Here is a 12,388-nt window from a genome sequence, read left to right as displayed (position 1 = left end):
TTGGTCGGGGCTGTTAATGGGTTATCGGATCCAAAACCGGACCCGGTAGCTTAACGGCGTTCCGTTACGGTGGATGCCACGTGTCGGTCACCCTTGACGAAAGCACTTCTGTGACACGCGATTTATCGTCATGGAAGTGGACACTTCCGTGATGATAATTTTGGTAATGTCATGGAACACTTCTACGACAGCATAGGTATGACTATCTTGATTCTGTCATAAATTTGTCATGGATGTACATGCATGAAAGAAAACGTGACCTACTGTGACAAACCGGGTGTATTTTTTTGTAGTGTTGGGACGAGACCCGGCACGAGCGCGGGTGTACTCAAGGTCGAACCCGACCACCTGGTACTTCTCCTCGGCAAGCAATAGCTCCATGATGTGGATGGAGTGCTCCGCCCAGACCGGGACGTTGGTGTACACCACCGAGAGGTCCATGAACCTTCTGTGGGTGTCTACCATGGCACGCATGGTGAACTGCTGCTCGTCGTCAGCAGCAGCTCGGAGCGCCATTGGAGCCGCACAGGATACCCTCTAAGAATTTCTCATGGTGGGTGTGCTTCTTGCAATGGTGGGGCGCGATCGAAAGGTTGAAGAGACACAAGGGTAGGTTAAATGGCCGCTGTAATAAATGGGGGCCGGCCGGCCTATAATCGTCACGTCTTGTCACGACGTTCAAAGTGGAGGATTCCAGAATCCAGTGCACGCTTGACAACACCGCACCCCAGGCGTGGGCTCGAAGAGGCGCCAAATGTATCGTCGGTGAGCCTGTTCCTGCGCTACCGCGCTGTTTATTGCGCAAGCTTCCCGCACGGCTAGTTTGGCCACGCGTCGGCTAGAAGAGGGACAAATCGTGGGCGTTTATTGGCAAAAAGCTTTGTAAAAACAAAGTGTGTAGAATGACTTCGGTCATAAGTTTACCCTTTGGTGATGAGGTCAAAGTTACATAGAAGGGTGATGATGGACACTTTGGCTAGAAGAGGGATAATTAATTCTGCGCTCTACAGTGCACACGGTGGAAGAAACCAACTGTGTGCAATAATGTCGAAGATCGCAGTTGAGTTAGCTATACAGATCGTGTGCTGTGAGATCGACAAGGTAAACTGATTTGAGAATGATTAATAAAATCTAAGACCATTGCATATTAAGGTCAAAATAGTGCTAGCAATATATGAGTCTCATACGATGCCATTTCAACGATTGTACCACAAAAGCTCGAAATGTTACAAGGTTCAAATTCCAGAGTTATATGGCTCAAATTCGAAGATTACAAGGTTCAAACTGATATTAGAAATGAAATTCAGCTCATCAACTGCAAACGCTCGCGCTGATGCGCTGAACATGGATATCAGAGAGGTTCAAACTAATATCACCGCTTCTAAGTCTGGCTTCGAAATCTCACAATTTTTGCAAAGGGGCCAGCCACTGAGAAGTCATGTATGGGGTTGACCCGTTGACTTCCAATTACTCTGTCATCTGAAGTTCCAAAATGAAATTCAGCATTTTTGGGCCTACTCCATTCTGCCGCAGGCCCCGGCGCTGATCAACAGACCATTCATTTTTGCGAAATAAATGTAGGGCAAACCTCATTTCCTTCAGCACCCTTGCACTAAGAACAAAGAACCTGGCGAATATAATCTCTGGTAAGGTCCCTCGGTAGGAGTTCAAAGTAACTTCTGAGAGATGCAGATCTAGGCATTCGACGTGATTGTTATATTGTATCACATTATCCACCATTGGGCCTAATCTTATCCGCAAAAGAAGAAAACGTGTTAGTGCCTACATGCAGTTTTGAACATTACTACAGGCCTAGCTATTTGGTTTGCAGGATTTGTAAAATGCACTAACATTCCATCTTCGATCTGACATGATTAACATGGGCATTTGATTACATTCTACAAAAATATAGCCTTCTTCACAAGAGGTTGGAGTGGATGAAAAGTTCCCTAAGAAACTAGTACAGATGAATCCAAAGGAGAAATGCTTATTGAATGTAACCATATGGATCAAGCAACCAATATGGGGGGCATGTATGTACCAAATCCTCCAAAAGAACCTTCAGAAATCGTAGTACATTGTCATTGTAAACTTGGAAAAAGGTGTCACAAATTGAACTCCCTTATGGTTAACATTTAACAGGAAAGGAACATCACCTCGATATATAGCTCCTCCAGGCACGGAAAGCATCTCAAGAAACTGACAACTTGCTCCAGGTCGGGCCCGATAGATTCTAGTGCCAAGACCTTCACTGTGCGCAGTTTCAGGGTCAAGCTTGTCGGAATCATTTTCTGAATGACATACAAACAAACATCTTCAAAATTAGAAATAATGTTAATTTGTAGAAGGAGAGGTAGAAGGCGGCTGTTGTACCTGAACGGGTGTGGATCCAATAACAAGTTCAGAGTATTTGTCAGATGAGTAGCTCACCACTGTCAATTTTGGCGCAGAAATGACATGGATTCTTGTTGGACCTTCTTGATCAACTACAAGTAATCTCTCAAGTGCAAGTGTGTCCTGGATGACCATACCATGGTCCACCTTTTGTGATGTCTTCCTGTCACACCAGCAACACACATAAATAGTCCGGAGAGTCATGGAGGTGCTGTGGAAGGTACTCAACCCATTGATTGCATGAAGACGAAGGTACTCGAGTGCAGTACAGCCACGAAGCAGGCGCTCCATATCACCCTTTGAGAGGCAGACGGCGACGAGCTCGAGGTGCTTCAGTCGTGGTAGAATAAGAGCGGGCGCGTCATTAAGGGGCGGGAAATGGCAGTTGCTGAACTTGGTGACGTGCGGCGTGGGCACGAGGCGGAGTGCGGATATTGGCAGCGACCGCATATGCCCATCATCAAAAGTGAGCTCCTCGAGCTGATCTAGGGCGGGGGATCGGAACCAGTCGTCAGGCTTGGCTCGGTCCTTGCCGTTGGGACGGAACTTGCCCATTATAAGGCCTTTGGTTGGGCCAAGGTGACTGCCGAGGATCTTGGAGAACGCATCCAAGCTTTTGCGATAGCCATGGCAGAGCTCGTGGGTGTCGATGAGGTCGAGAGGGCTGGAGTTCCATAGGGGGCGCCACGGCTAGGAAAGGAGGGTTGTCCGCGCCCATATTTTATTGGGAGGAGGGAGATGATGACTCTCAACATATCATCGGGGAGGCTGATGATTAAATCTAGGCCTGCTGGAGTCGCTTGCGGTTCTAGCTCGCCCTGCCTCCGCTTGTTGGCAGCCCCGTTCTCCACCTCCGGAGTCTCCTTGTCAGCGGCGCTTTCTGATAGAAATGGGAGTATAGGGAATATTTAGTTAAAACAGGGCAATAGAAAAGTGTATTGGTAACTAGAAGTTATTAGGTAGGAATATAGTAAGAAAAGGGAATAACAATTGGTTGCTTAAATACTACACAATTCATTTGACATTGCTGGGTAAGTCAACATATGCAGATAGTTGAAAAGAAAACTTACTTCGAACAAAGTCTGCACGGATGATTTTGTCAGGGAAGTTAGCATATATCTCATGACCAGGCCCTTCTATGTGTAGTGCAATTTTAGTGCCAGCTTTCGGTACAAAAAACTTTGCAATTCATTCCAAAAGCCAGTGCCTAAATAGGAGGCACAACGTTCATCAAGTCTTACAGTAGCAACGATTGTGAATCCATGGTTTATGTGCAGTATGACATTCTTGGAGCCTTGATGTATGTAAAGGGAAAAATTGTGCACTAGATAATCTGTTGCATAGCGAGGGGTCTCCTGCAGAAAATGGTAGGATTGTTAAAGAAATATGGTAACATCCAATTATGGGCCCAAATTGAAAGAACTGTACAGCGGTTGAAATCGAAGGACAAAAGTCTATAATTAAATAGATAGGGTAAACATGATGTCATGGAAATATGAGAGTGATCGAAAGAACAATACATCATTAATTTGCCTAATATAGAAAGAAGAGGGGGAAAATCCCCTTTGACGTATATGGTGCATGTGGCACCTTTTATCCAAATGTAGCAATATTTAGAATATGTTCAGGAAAGTAGGCCATGCCAACCGATTTAGGGTGAGATTGAACATACCGCGCGCGTCCTCAAGTTATCTGGTACGATGAGATGGAATCTCTGGCAGCGATCTCCAAGTCCTGAAGTGTCGGCGCACTGTACATTCTATGAATGAAAGAAAACCCTCAAATCAGCTCGAATAAAAATGAATTCACGGTGATTTATGCCGGTGATTAAAGGAGGCAGATGAACTGGTATAAGAGATGAGATAATATCTCGTTAAATTAGTTACCTTGTCGTCCATGAGAAAGAACCCTCAGTACGGCAGATTCCCCAACCGAGCGGAGCTGGGTCGACCGCGAGCAGCGTCGAGAAAGTCGATGGCGATAGGCGGCGGCAAGCAGAAGTGGCGAAATGCGGTGAGCTTTGCCGGCAGCCTGGCGGCGGCTGCAGGCGGCGAGCTAAGTGTTTACCGCCGCGATAGGCGGTGTCAAGGCATAGACGCGGAGGAGCTTGTGCAGGTGTGAATAGGGAACATACCGGAGGGGCCGAGGGGGTGGCGGGCGGGGTGAGGGTTTTTGTGACGTGGGGATGCTGAGGGTTTTCTTTTTTCTTTTTTGAATTGGGTGGTGAGGGTTTTCTGTCCCACAAAGAATTTTTGGGGCGACGGTTTGCTAGATCGAATCGTGTGTGATTGACGTAGCAGGCAAAATGAAAGTCATTGCACACGGTTCCAATTTTGGGAACCGTGTGTGATTGACGTACTACCTTCGTCCTGGTTTATTGGTCCCCAGTTGTAATTTTTACCAAAATTTGGCGAAATATTTAACATACTCAGACATAGATAATAAGCGTACACGTACATAAGCATAGTTCAACCATAAGTACATAGTTCAACCGTCATCAAGCATACTCAAGCGTACATAGTTCGATCCATCCCACATCTCATCTCACATGCGGCCGGCACGATCCCGAAGCTTCTCCGGGCACTCCGCGTACGCGTCGTGCGCCACCCTGCGAGAATACTTCTGCTTGAAGGAGCCAACGGCCCGTCCTCTTGCATGCGCCAGAACACTTAGATACGCGTCATGAATCTTGTGGTTGCAAAATGGGCATCCATAGCCGTCGTTCCAGGTCCTAATACGCCTGTTATGCATTCCCGCATAAAGCTCCCTCAGGGTTCGCCTCTTGTACCTCCTCTGGGCATCTTCATCCTCGCTGTCCACATCGTCAGAAAGCACCAATACAAATAGTAAAACAAATTTGGCATCGAATCACTGATTACATGCCATGAAGTAGGATTAGGAATTTATGGCTATTTATTTATACATATCCAGAGATTATGGTTCGATTTTTAAGCATAGTCGTCTATGTACAGACCAATCTTCAAGAAAATAATGGCACAAACATATGTAGGTCATTCAAAATCAATTGTCAAGTCCTGGCTAGGAACTATTAGCACGAGCACTAACCCTAGTCGGATTACTAGCAGAAATCATTTGCACAGATGAAACAACTAATCACTTATCACCTGTACCATTCAAACAATCAATACACTACACGGATCTAACGAAACTTACTCAGATTTCATGGATTGGGAGAACATAACCACATGATTTCTATTCCAAATGGGGGGAGGCAGGAGTAACCAGAGAAACCCTATGATCTATTTGACACATAAATGGGTATAGATGACTAACTAGCTGTCCGTCGTCGTCGGAGTCGTCGCCGGAGTGGTCGTCGGAGTCGTCGTCAGAGTGGTCGTTAGAGTCGTCGCCGGAGTGGTCATCGGAATGGTCGCCGGAGTGGTCATCGGAGTCGGTATGGAACACCGCCTCCGGCTGTGGAAGCTCGACGCCGTCGACGATGTCAGGGTGCATCGATAACTCGCCGGCGGTGACGGCAACCTCTGTCTCCGTCTCCACGCCGTGCTCCGGTGCTTTAGCAGCCCCGGCGTCGCCACTCCCTCTGATGGGGCGCTTCGGCGGCATCCTCATACACTGACGGCTTTGAGGACTGAGAGCGGCGTCGAGGATGCAAGCGGAGAGAGAGGATTGTGTGTGCGTAGCGAGGATGGGGGTGCGGCCGCTTGGGCGCACCATTAATATGGAGTAGTGGAAGTTGTGGGAGAGAGGCGGGCAGCGGTCAAACCGATGGCTCGCCTCCCGGTGAGCCTACGCACTGGACTGATGGCATGCCTACCAAAGTTTCACACAGCTACTCGCACGCCTCCCGATGACACTGCGCAGCGAGCACGCCTCCGTCAATTCACACACTTGCACGCATGCCTCCCCGTCTGCCTACGCGACGGGCTACTTGCATGCGTCCCGTCAACTCACGCCTGCTCACACGCCACACGGGTCGCGCGGCGGCACGTATATTGTTTTTCTATTTGGATGATTAATGCTGTCGCTTTATTGCTTAACCGAAGCATGGCACGTATCCATTGTTGTTCTAACGCTCACGGTTCGAATAAATAATCCGTTTGGGATATTGGTTCCCAATTATTAATAATCTCCCGTCTGTAATTAGATAAAGACTACATCAAAACTGGTCTCAAATTTGACAAAAAAAAGTACAATGCCACTTTGTATTGGTGTCCATATGACAACACAATAAGTTTCATGAACTTCAAATAAGTTTTGGATGTACTAGAATTTAAAAATCAAGATTCTCAATGTTTGAAATTTGTTGCACGAGGAGTAAACATGCACCCAGTGAGACACATGTGTTTTTGCAATCCATTTAGGTGCACTGTCACGTGTGCATGTAGATCAAATTTGATTTTTGCACATTATGCCCATAGAAAATCAATCAATCAATGTACTAAAACATCTTAATGATCTCTGTGATTTTTTTGAAATTAAAACGTCCCTCCTTTGGTAACATGTATGTTCACCGCGGGATAATAATTTAACATGAATTGTAGTTGCGATGGATTCATGGTGTGTGTGTGGGTGTGTGCGTCTGAGGGTGGCGGGTGGCTCGCAGTACACTACGAGTTGTGAGCCACCGTGTGGGTTGGCCGTTTTTTTAGGCAAGCTGGTGCCACATCAGAGTCGTGAAATCGTTATTTAAAACATTACACAACCCTTTTGTACATAAATGTTTTGGCCACTTGCAGTCGATGGTTGTCCTACACGACACTCGATACTCGCGTGTGACGCTTTCTGTGGGCCCGCGAGGTCGTCCTCCATCACTTTGACGAACAGCCGGCAGTGAGGTTAATTTGACCAGCAAGGTAGAATCTTTTTTGTTTGTGCTATGGTGGTATATAGTACTGATACGTCTCCGTCGTATCTACTTTTCCCAACACTTTTGCCCTTGTTTTGGACTCTAACTTGCATGATTTGAATGGAACTAACCCGGACTAACACTGTTTTCAGCACACTTTCCATGGTGTTATTTATGTGCAGAAACAAAAGTTCTCGGAATGACCTGAAAATCCACGGAACGTCTATTTGGAAATAATAAAAAATCCTTGCAAAAGATGAAGACCAGGGGGACCACACCCTGTCCACGAGGGTGGGGGCGCGCCCCCCTACCTTGTGGGCCCCCTGGAGCTCCTCCGACCTCAACTCCAACTCTATATATTTGCTTTCGGGGAGAAAAAATCAGAGAGAAGAATTCATTGCGTTTTACGATACGGAGCCGCCGCCAAGCCCTAAAACCTCTCGGGAGGGCTGATCTGGAGTCCGTTCAGGGCTCCGGAGAGGGGGATTCGTCGCCATCGTCATCATCAACCATCCTCCATCACCGATTTCATGATGCTCACCGCCGTACGTGAGTAATTCCATCGTAGGCTTGCTGGACGGTGATGGGTTGGATGAGATCTATCATGTAATCGAGTTAGTTTTGTTAGGGTTTGATCCCTAGTATCCACTATGTTCTGAGATTGGTGTTGCTATGACTTTGCTATGCTTAATGCTTGTCACTAGGGCCCGAGTGCCATGATTTCAGATCTGAACCTATTATGTTTTCATGAATATATGTGAGTTCTTGATCCTATCTTGCAAGTCTATAGTCACCTACTATGTGTTATGATCCGGCAACCCCGAAGTGACAATAATCGGGACCACTCCCGGTGATGACCGTAGTTTGAGGAGTTCATGTATTCACTATGTGCTAATGCTTTGTTCCGGTTCTCTATTAAAAGGAGGCCTTAATATCCCTTAGTTTCCATTAGGACCCCGCTGCCACGGGAGGGTAGGACAAAAGATGTCATGCAAGTTCTTTTCCATAAGCACGTATGACTATATTCGGAATACATGCCTACATTACATTGATGAATTGGAGCTAGTTTTGTGTCACCCTATGTTATGATTGTTAAATGATGAACCACATCCGGCATAATTCTCCATCACCGATCCAATCCCTACGAGCTTTTCACATATTGTTCTTCGCTTATTTACTTTTCCGTTGCTATTGTTACAATCACTACAAAACACCAAAAATATTACTTTTGCTACCGTTACCATTACTATCATATTACTTTGCTACTAAATACTTTGCTGCAGATACTAAGTTATCCAGGTGTGGTTGAATTGACAACTCAACTGCTAATACTTGAGAATATTCTTTGGCTCCCCTGTGTCGAATCAATAAATTTGGGTTGAATACTCTACCCTCGAAAACTGTTGCGATCCCCTATACTTGTGGGTTATCAAGACTATTTTCTGGCGCCGTTGCCGGGGAGCATAGCTCTATTCTTTGAGTCACTTGGGATTTATATCTGCTGGTCACTATGAAGAACTTGAAAGACGCTAAGACAACAATTTATCCCTCAACTACGAGGGGAGGTAAGGAACTGCCATCTAGCTCTGCACTTGATTCACCTTCTGTTTTGAGTAAGCTTGCGACACCTAAACCTGCTTCTGCTATTCGTTCTAATATGTCGCATGTTATTGATGATGCCACTTCTGCTATGCATGATACTTATGATGAAACTACTTCTATGCTTGATACTACTGTGCTCCTTAGTGAATTTCTTGATGAACAAATTGCTAGGGCTAGAGAGAAAAAAATTATTGAAACTGATTATATTGATGAAAGTGATGATGAAGACTTGCCTGTTATTCCTGAGGGTTATTTTTTTGATAAAGAAGCTTCTTTAGCTATTTTAGCTTGCAAAGATAGATATGAACTCAAGAGATTATTAGCTAAATGGAATCAGCAATCTCTTAATGATAGAATGAAACCAGACCCTGCTTTTGCTACTTCACCTATCTGTGTTACCGATAAGGATTATGAATTCTCTGTTGATCCTGATATAATTACTTTGGTTGAATCTGATCCTTTTCATGGCTATGAATCTGAAACTGTTGTGGCACATCTTACTAAATTAAATGATATAGCCACCCTCTTTACTAATGATGAGAAATCTCGCTACTTCTACATCCTTAAAATATTTCCGTTCTCATTAAAGCGTGATGCTAAGATATGGTTTAATTCTCTTGATCCTGGTTGTGTACGTAGTCCCCAGGATATGATTTATTACTTCTCTGCTAAATACTTCCCTGCTCATAAGAAACAAGTTGCTTTGAGGGAAATATACAACTTTGTGCAAATTGAAGAAGAGAGTCTCCCACAAGCTTGTGGGAGGCTTCTCAAGTTACTTAATGCTTTGCCTGATCATCCTCTCAAGAAAAATGAAATACTTGATATCTTTTATAATGGACTAACCGATGCTTCCAGAGATTACCTGGATAGCTGTGTGGGTTCTGTTTTCAGGGAAAGAACACCGGATGAAGCTGAAATTTTATTGAATAATATGTTGACAAATGAAAATAATTGGACACTTCCTGAGCCAGCTCCTGAGCCTATTCCTAAACCAACTCCGAAGAAGAGAGGTGTTCTATTTCTCAGTCCTGAAGATATGCAAGAGGCAAAGAAATCTATGAAAGAAAAAGGTATAAAAGCTGAAGATGTTAAGAATTTACCTCCCATTGAAGAAATACATGGTCTTAATCTACCACCTGTTGAAGAAACATATGATCGTAATCCATTACCTATTGAAGAAACTCATGGTCTTGATAACCCGACACAGGTAGTAAAGGTAAATTATCTCTATAGATATGATAAAGCTGAAATCCCTCCTACTAAAATTGCTAGCCAATGCTTGGATGAGTTTGATAACTTTATGGTTAAGCAAGAAGATTTCAATGCTTATTTTGGTAGACAATTAAAACAAAATGCTTATATGATTGAACACTTGGGTAATTATATGGCTAATGTTAAAGGTGAACTTAAACTCATTAGTAAACATGCTTCTATGGTTACAACTCAAGTAGAACAAGTACTTAAAGCTCAGAATGATTTGCTCAATGAAATGAATAGTAAGAAAAATGATTATGCTGTTAGAGTGGCTACTAAAACTGGTAGAATGACTCAGGAACCTTTGTATCCTGAAGGCCACCCTAAGAGAACTGAGCAAGATTCTCAGAGAAATAATACACCTAGTCCTTCTAAAAGGAAGAAAAAGATAAATGATAGGACTTTGCACGCTTCTAGTGAACCTATTGCTGAACCACCTGAGAATCCAAATGATATCTCTATTTCTGATGCTGAAACACAATCTGGTAATGAACATGAACCTAGTGAAAATGTTAATGATGATGTTCATGAAGATGCTCAACCTAGTAATGATAATGATGTAGAAATTGAACCTGCTGTTGATCTTGATAACCCACAATCAAAGAATCAACGTTATGATAAGAGAGACTTTGTTGCTAGGAAACATGGTAAAGAAAGGGAACCTTGGGTTCAGAAACCCATGCCTTTCCCTCCCAAACCATCTAAGAAAAAGGATGATGAGGATTTTGAGCGCTTTGCTGAAATGATTAGACCTATCTTTTTGCGTATGCGATTAACTGATATGCTCAAAATGAATCCTTATGCTAAGTACATGAAAGACATTGTTACTAATAAGAGAAAGATACCGGAAGCTGAAATTTCCACCATGCTTGCTAATTATACTTTTATGGGTGGAATACCAAAGAAACTTGGAGATCCAGGAGCACCTACCATACCATGCTCTATTAAAAGAAACTATGTTAAAACTGCTTTATGTGATCTTGGAGCCGGTGTTAGTGTTATGCCTCTCTCTCTTTATATCGTAGACTTGACTTGAATAAGTTGACACCTACTGAAATATCTCTGCAAATGGCCGATAAATCAACTGCTATACCTGTCGGTATTTGTGAGGATGTGCCTGTTGTGGTTGCAAACGTTACTATTTTAACGGACTTTGTTATTCTTGATATTCCTGAGGACGATAGTATGTCTATTATTCTTGGAAGACCCTTTTTGAATATTGCAGGGGCTGTTATTGATTGCAACAAAGGCAATGTCACTTTTCATGTTAATGGTAATGAGCATACGGTACACTTTCCGAGGACAACCTCAAGTTCATAGTATCAACTCCATTGGAAAAATTCTATCGATTATATTTGGAGGTTTTGAATTTCCTCTTCCTACTGTCAAGAAGAAATATGATATTCTTATTATTGGGGATGTGCATATCCCCGTTGAGGTAACATAGTGTTATTCAAAATTTCTCCGGTTCCATGTTATTCGGAATGAGTTTGTTAACAAGACCTGATCAACCTTGTTAGTGGATTCCTTTTGATGAGCATGAGATGGATGAAACTAGAAGGCACAACCTTCTGTACCCTCCTTCTACTTTCTTTTATTTATTTGAAATAAAGTAAAAATAGTATTTTTCTGTCTGTTTTCTGATATATCCGTGCAATATAAAAATACCCCGAAAATAAAAGTTCTCCAAATGCCCTGAAAATGGAATATGATATTTTTTCTAGAATATTTGAGAATTTCTGGCACTGAGAACACAGCAGGAGGGGCAAGCACCTGGCCACGAGGGTGGAGGGCGCGCCCTACCCCCCAGGGCGCGCCCCCTGCCTCGTGGGCCCACGGTGGCCCTCCTCCACTTATTCCTGCACCCATACACTTCTTCTTCCTCCCACAAACACCAATATCCAGCTCAAGCACGAGTTCTAGCTCATTTTGCTGCGATTTTCAATCTCCTTGCTCAAAGCACCTCCCACAAAACTGCTTGGGGAGATTGTTCCTTGGTATGTGACTCCTCCATTGGTCCAATTAGTTTTTGTTCTAGTGCTTTATTCATTGCAAATTTGTGTTGCCTAGGTGACCATGTTCTTGAGCTTGCATGTCGAATTTATATGGTTCCAAGTATTTCTAATGCATGATATAGGCTCTAGGCATTTGTAGGAGTAGTTGCTATCAATTTTATTGAGGTTGGTTCACTTTTGTTTGAAGTTACTAAAAATTAGAATATTTCAGAAAATAATGAAGAGATTTTTGAGGGGCTCGTCGAGCCGAAGCTCGAAGGAAAAGCAAAATGAAGAAGCACAGAGGCCCAAA

The sequence above is a fragment of the Triticum aestivum genome, chromosome 7D (genome assembly GCF_018294505.1).
Source record: "Triticum aestivum cultivar Chinese Spring chromosome 7D, IWGSC CS RefSeq v2.1, whole genome shotgun sequence".
Classification (NCBI taxonomy): Eukaryota; Viridiplantae; Streptophyta; class Magnoliopsida; order Poales; family Poaceae; genus Triticum; species Triticum aestivum.
The sequence above is the reverse complement of the archived record's forward strand: the minus strand, read 5'-3'. Positions refer to the sequence as shown.